Source organism: Strix uralensis, chromosome 25, assembly GCF_047716275.1.
Source record: "Strix uralensis isolate ZFMK-TIS-50842 chromosome 25, bStrUra1, whole genome shotgun sequence".
NCBI lineage: Eukaryota > Metazoa > Chordata > Aves > Strigiformes > Strigidae > Strix > Strix uralensis.
The window spans coordinates 2,210,680-2,216,221 of NC_133996.1; positions in this window are offsets into that span (position 1 = coordinate 2,210,680).

The window sequence follows — 5,542 nt, forward strand, 5'->3', positions numbered from 1 at the left end:
TGAGTGCATTTCCTTCAGATCTGCATCAGTGCTTTTCCCAACAGCTTGGCAAGCAGCATAAACATCCATCCGCACTTGTCACTGGTAGCAGTGCACATCATCTGGAGAGAAACTGGCTGCTCTCAGACACCCAATCACACAAGGAGCAAACAGTTGCTTTATTTCTGAGTGGGGCTACACAAACTATTAGGCACCTCATTAATCTTGTGTTTAATTCTCTGCATGAGGCTCACTGGTAGAAGGAATAAATTCTACATTTTAATTATTGGGGGAATAACTAGAGTAGCCTTCCTAACTCCATTTCATCCCTTGCTGTTGGGATGGCAACCTGTTGTCAAAGTTGTCCCTGCTGTCCCTTGGTGTCTCCCCCCACCTCTGAGCCCTGCAGAGCCCATGGGTGGCAGGGAGCAAAGACCAACACTGGTTCCACTGAATCCTGAAGCCAGTTGCTCCCGCATCACCAGAGAGACCTGGGCAAAGCAGCCGGACACGAGCTCTGCTGCCTCCACCTCCTCACCACCACCATGCACCCTTGGGGCTGTAAATGCATTAACCCCCCAGCTCTCCCCTCTCCCCCTGCATGGGGCATTGGAAACCAGTTTGAGGAGCTCAGGCTGGAGTAAATTGCTGTGCTCTGACAGATGTCTTCAGGCTGTCACGGATCTCAGCTCTGGAAAGGTCACTGGCAGAGCATAAGCAAAGGTCACAGCTTTGGCTTTCTTGGGGTCCATCCCAGCTTTTGTCCCTTCCTAGACCTGCAGACATGTTTGAAGTCAGCTCTGGATAGAGTCAAACTGCCCTAACACAAATTTGGCACTTGCTGTGTTCTGCCCAACACCCCGGGCAGGGCTGCAAGCATCCCAGACCTGCTGGGACAGCACCCTACCAGTGCAGCATCACGCGACTGCCTGGGCAGTGCTCACTTCTCAGCTCCAGCAGAAGGGATTTTTCCCTTTGAGGCCTTTCTTTAGCTTCCTTTCCTTGTCTTTTTTGCTGCTCTGGTTTAATAACTGATTTTTAACTGGCAAAAATAAAGTGCAGCCACCTGCTGTAATGGAGCTGAGCTCAACACCGTCTGTCCTGCCTGGGCATCCCCGCTTGGAGAAGAACAGCCTGCAGACTGTACACCGTGACCATGCCTCCTCCCGTGGTTCACAGCCGCAGCTGCCTGTCACAGGATGACTGTATCGTGGTGGGGGACACTGACACAGGCTGCCAAACCATGCTTCACAGGGCTAATTAGATCAATACAGCCATGGCTGCTGGCGCTCACAAGCACGCAGCAGTTGTTTCTTCTGCACAAACACAAAGCATTGGCTTTGCGAGTAAAGGCGCACGACTCAGCGGGCACAGAGGAACCCCATCCCCGGCACAGAGCCACTTCTCTGATTAGCACATGGGACTGTTCGTTAGTGTAAAACTACATCCCCCGTGTCCTCACAGCACCCCCAGCAAACAGCTCAGCTCTGGGAGCCCTCATGCCCCAGAGCTGGCTCAGGCGATGAGTCCCCCGAGGAAGTTTTTGTTAATTATCCTCAGCCTGCCTCCAGAAAAGACATCTTGGGGGAACATCATCCCCAAGCTTTCTGCTACCGATCAGGGCTGTGGGGGCACCCAGAAATATTTTAATGTAGCTTTGTTGTGGTTTGGCTGGCAACAAGGACCAGGAGGGCTGCATGCTCAGGACTTCCACGCAAGCCCAGCTCTGCTGACGACCATGGACTTGTGCTGATTTACACCAGTGGCAGATGTGACACTTAGTCATTTAATTGACACTTTTTCTTTCTTCCTTTTGCTTCTGCTTTTTCAGAGGCTGCTAATAGACTTGAAGCTCTGCAGGGGACAAGAATGGGATCAGTTAATCTGAAAGATGAAGAACTATTCCCCACCATCCCTGGCCCAGAGGCTGCCAGAAGCAACCTGAAGAGGTTTAGTTAGGGTTTTAAACACTAAAACCACTACTAACTTAAACCTCTGTGATTATTATCTGCATCTGCTGTGAGGCCTCCCCTCCTCACACCCTCATCCACAGGCAGGAGGATGCCCAACAGCATGGCCAGTAAAACGCTGCCTCAGGGTAGACTTGGCCTCAGCCCTCTAGCTCAGCTTTGTACCAGCTCTGGTATCTCAGGGCATCTCCATCCCCAAAGCCCTGGGTCAGTCTGGGCACAGTGAGGAGTGCAGCCTCAGGCTGCTTTGGCCCAAGAAGGACATGGTGGAGTGGGGAGGATGGTGGCTGCTTGTGACCAGGAACTGCAGCGTGAATCATTCACCCTCCCTCTCTCTGGAGATAAGACGAGCTGCTTGATCAGTCACCTGCTGCCAAGTCAGCCATGTTACAGCCCCGATTCACCTGCACCCACCCCAGGGAGAGCATCAGCTCGAGTCTCTCTCCTTTGTCTCCCTGCTGATTCCTAAGGACCTCTCAAGACCTTCATTATTTGTGAAGCTCTGCACAGCTGACCAACAGATGCAAAAGTGAAAGAGGCTGACCAGCTATGCCACCGCTTCTGTTAGAGCAGATTTATAGTCTGAGGAAGATGCTATTAAACAGAGTTTACTAGATTCAAAATAGATAGCTGGGTGAAGGATTACGCCCAGTAACACTGAAGACCTGCCTGGGAGACTTAACAGTCTGATGTGTCGATATAAGAAAGATCACATTTCTGGGCATGCACTGGCTCCCTGCCTTTCTGCGGTGTGTTTATAGGTGCAGGGATGGGTGAAAATCGTCTTTGGGCAGAGAGCTTGAGGGATGCGTGCAGCAAGCATCTCACCTGCTACTGAGCAGGACGGGACCTGTTGAGATGGAGACATAGAATTAACACCTCCACGAGACCCTCCCTCACAGCCACAGGAACAGGCTGCTGGAGAGAGGAACCGAGAGGTCGACGGAGATGCTGAAAAGGATAGAAACAAAAAAGCCAGACTGTTCCTTCTACTGCTGCTGCAGGAATTGGAGGGTATGGCCTGAGCTCTCTACCCCCAGGGCAGCTGCCATCTGTCCTCCAACCACAATGCTGGTCCGGCTTAAGAGGTCCCACCTGGCTTGCTCACTGCTAACCTCCCCCTCCTCTCCCTTCTCCGAGGTCTCCCCAGCAGCCCTGTGTCAAAAAGGCTCCCTCTGACCACCCTGTCTAGCCCTCTGTGGGAAAACCCTCCCTAATCTTATAACAGCCAAAGTTCAATTTAATGAGGAAACCTCTAAAATGCCGCCCGAGGCTGCATGTTTCTTAATGCAACTTCTTTTTCCACTCTCCTGTTCATCGGTCAAGCACCATCCGTGTGTGTGTGTGTGCATGCAGGATGATCTGTTGGTCTTTAAATATGATTTATAGGGAAATGAAGCAGAGGAATCTCCCAGCAGCTGTGCCTGATAAAGGGGAGCCCTTCATCAGGCAGCAGCCGATGCTGCCTGCTGCTCCCAGCACCTCCAAGATGAAAGGAGAAAACACTTGCCTTGAAGACAAACAGCACCCAGAAATGCTGGCATCTCCCAGGAAGGAGAATTTACTACCAGTGAACAGCAAGGCTGTTTTTTTCCCCTCTCTCTCACCATGTGGCTTTCAGGCACACATGATGCTTTCCAAGCCAGCATTATCTGTGTGGAGATTACTCCTCAAATGTGAACAGGAGCATGACCAAGGCATAGCAGAGAAATCACTGGAGTTTATTTCCCCTTCTGCAGCACATGGGAGATGCACAAGCCAGAGGTGTAACAAAAGGCATATGTTTTGGCATGCAAAGGGAAAACTCTTTTTTTTTTTGTTCCAGGGGCTTTTTTTATTTCTCTGGATCCGCTACATTAATTACACAGCTATATGGCAAGTCTCTGCAATTGCAAGTCTCAGGAGAGAGGAGAAAGGTTCACTGGTTCTCACACACGTCTAGAAATGGGGAGGTTGGAGTTTTCCTTCTCTGTGTGTCCAGAGACACCTCATTTCTGAGCACTGCTGGGTTTTCTGGCTGTGCTGGGGACTCTGCCATTGCCTCCTAGCCACACCTCTAGGAAGGAGGTGATTATGTGATAATCTCAAGCTTCATTGAAAAAGCCAATTATTTGTTTTGGAGAAAATGTGGAAAACTGGAGCCCTACGGACTCAAAACCCAATGGGCAAACAAAAGGAGAAAATAAAACAGATGGTTGTTTTTGCTATATTTTCTTGCATAATCACTGTTTTCTCCCAGATTGTGCTTACAAAACTTGGTTGCTGCCATTGTACATGTTGCTTCTAAACTTCCCGATGATCTGAGACTTGGCAGTGGCTGGCAGTGCGCTCACACGGGAGAGCCAGCCTCTGAGCAAATACTGTCACTTCATTAGCTATTTTTAACAGCAACAAAGATCTTGACTTTTAAGTTGATCCTACTATATTTAAGGAGGAGGGGGGTGCCTCACTCATTACTTCTGAATTTTTGGCATTAAAAATTGAATTTTTGCTTCTTTCTGCCTCAAAAAGGCAAGAGGAGGATAATTTTCATAACTTCTCTCCTGGTGTGAATTTACTGCAGGGTTAAATACTTTGATGCTTTGTAGAGGGCTTTAAGAAAGTCAGCAAGAGAGCCAAGCATTGTATTTCACGAGAGTATTATGTGCTGTGATGAAAAGGAGGGGATGATGCCTGGCTTGCGATTGCCAGCCATGCCGTGGACATTAGCAGAGCCCGTCACTGCTGCCTTGCAGCCGTGCAGCAAGAAATCCTGCGATGGGGCATAGCCACGCTGCCCTCCCCAGCTGGCTCCACAAGATGTGGCCCCTTTCCAAACCAGGTCATCCTTCATCCTAAAAGATATCTGCACGAGCTGAGCTGTTCCCATTCCCCCCTGGGGAAAGCAAACCCAGCGGGGCTGGAAAACCTGAGATTGAATCTTTTCTCTGTCTGATTTGAAGCTTGGACTGTTTTTACCTCTTTCTCTAAGCAGAAAGCAGCAAGGCTTGTTGTTGTCCTTGCTCTGTCCCATTAAAGCCATCCCTCTCTGTAGACAAGCTCCACAGCCAGTCTCTGTGCTGGGGGGTTGTGTAACCCAGGTGAAAACTCTGTATCAATTTATATTTAATCATTTATACAACAAGGAAATAAAAACCAAGGAGCCTGTCCCTCTCTTTGGCATTTCCTTCCAGCTGTGCATCAAATGAAGATCCAGGCAGCCAGCTCACAGGCGTGAATTGTGCTGGCTGGAGGTGGTGGTCGGTGTCCATGTGCTGCTGTAGGTCTCTGCCACAGCGGTTGGGGGTCATCCATCATTTGGTCCCAGTGGGTCAAGCTGGATCCATTGACTGCAGGGCTCTGCCCCTAGCCTTGCGCTCACTGCACTGGCCCCAGCAGCAGTTTGAAGCTAGGACTGGCCAAGCTGACAGTGCGTGAGGAGGGGACAAGCACAGGGTGTGGACGGTCCAAGGCCATGGCTTTGAGGGGCGATGGCAGCACTGTCACCACAGGAGTCAGGGATAGCAAAGGCCGGGTTTGTAGGAATGGGTCTCTCTTGCTGCCATTCCCTTCCTGAGTATGTTCACAAGAATTTCTTCCATCCCCTGATCATT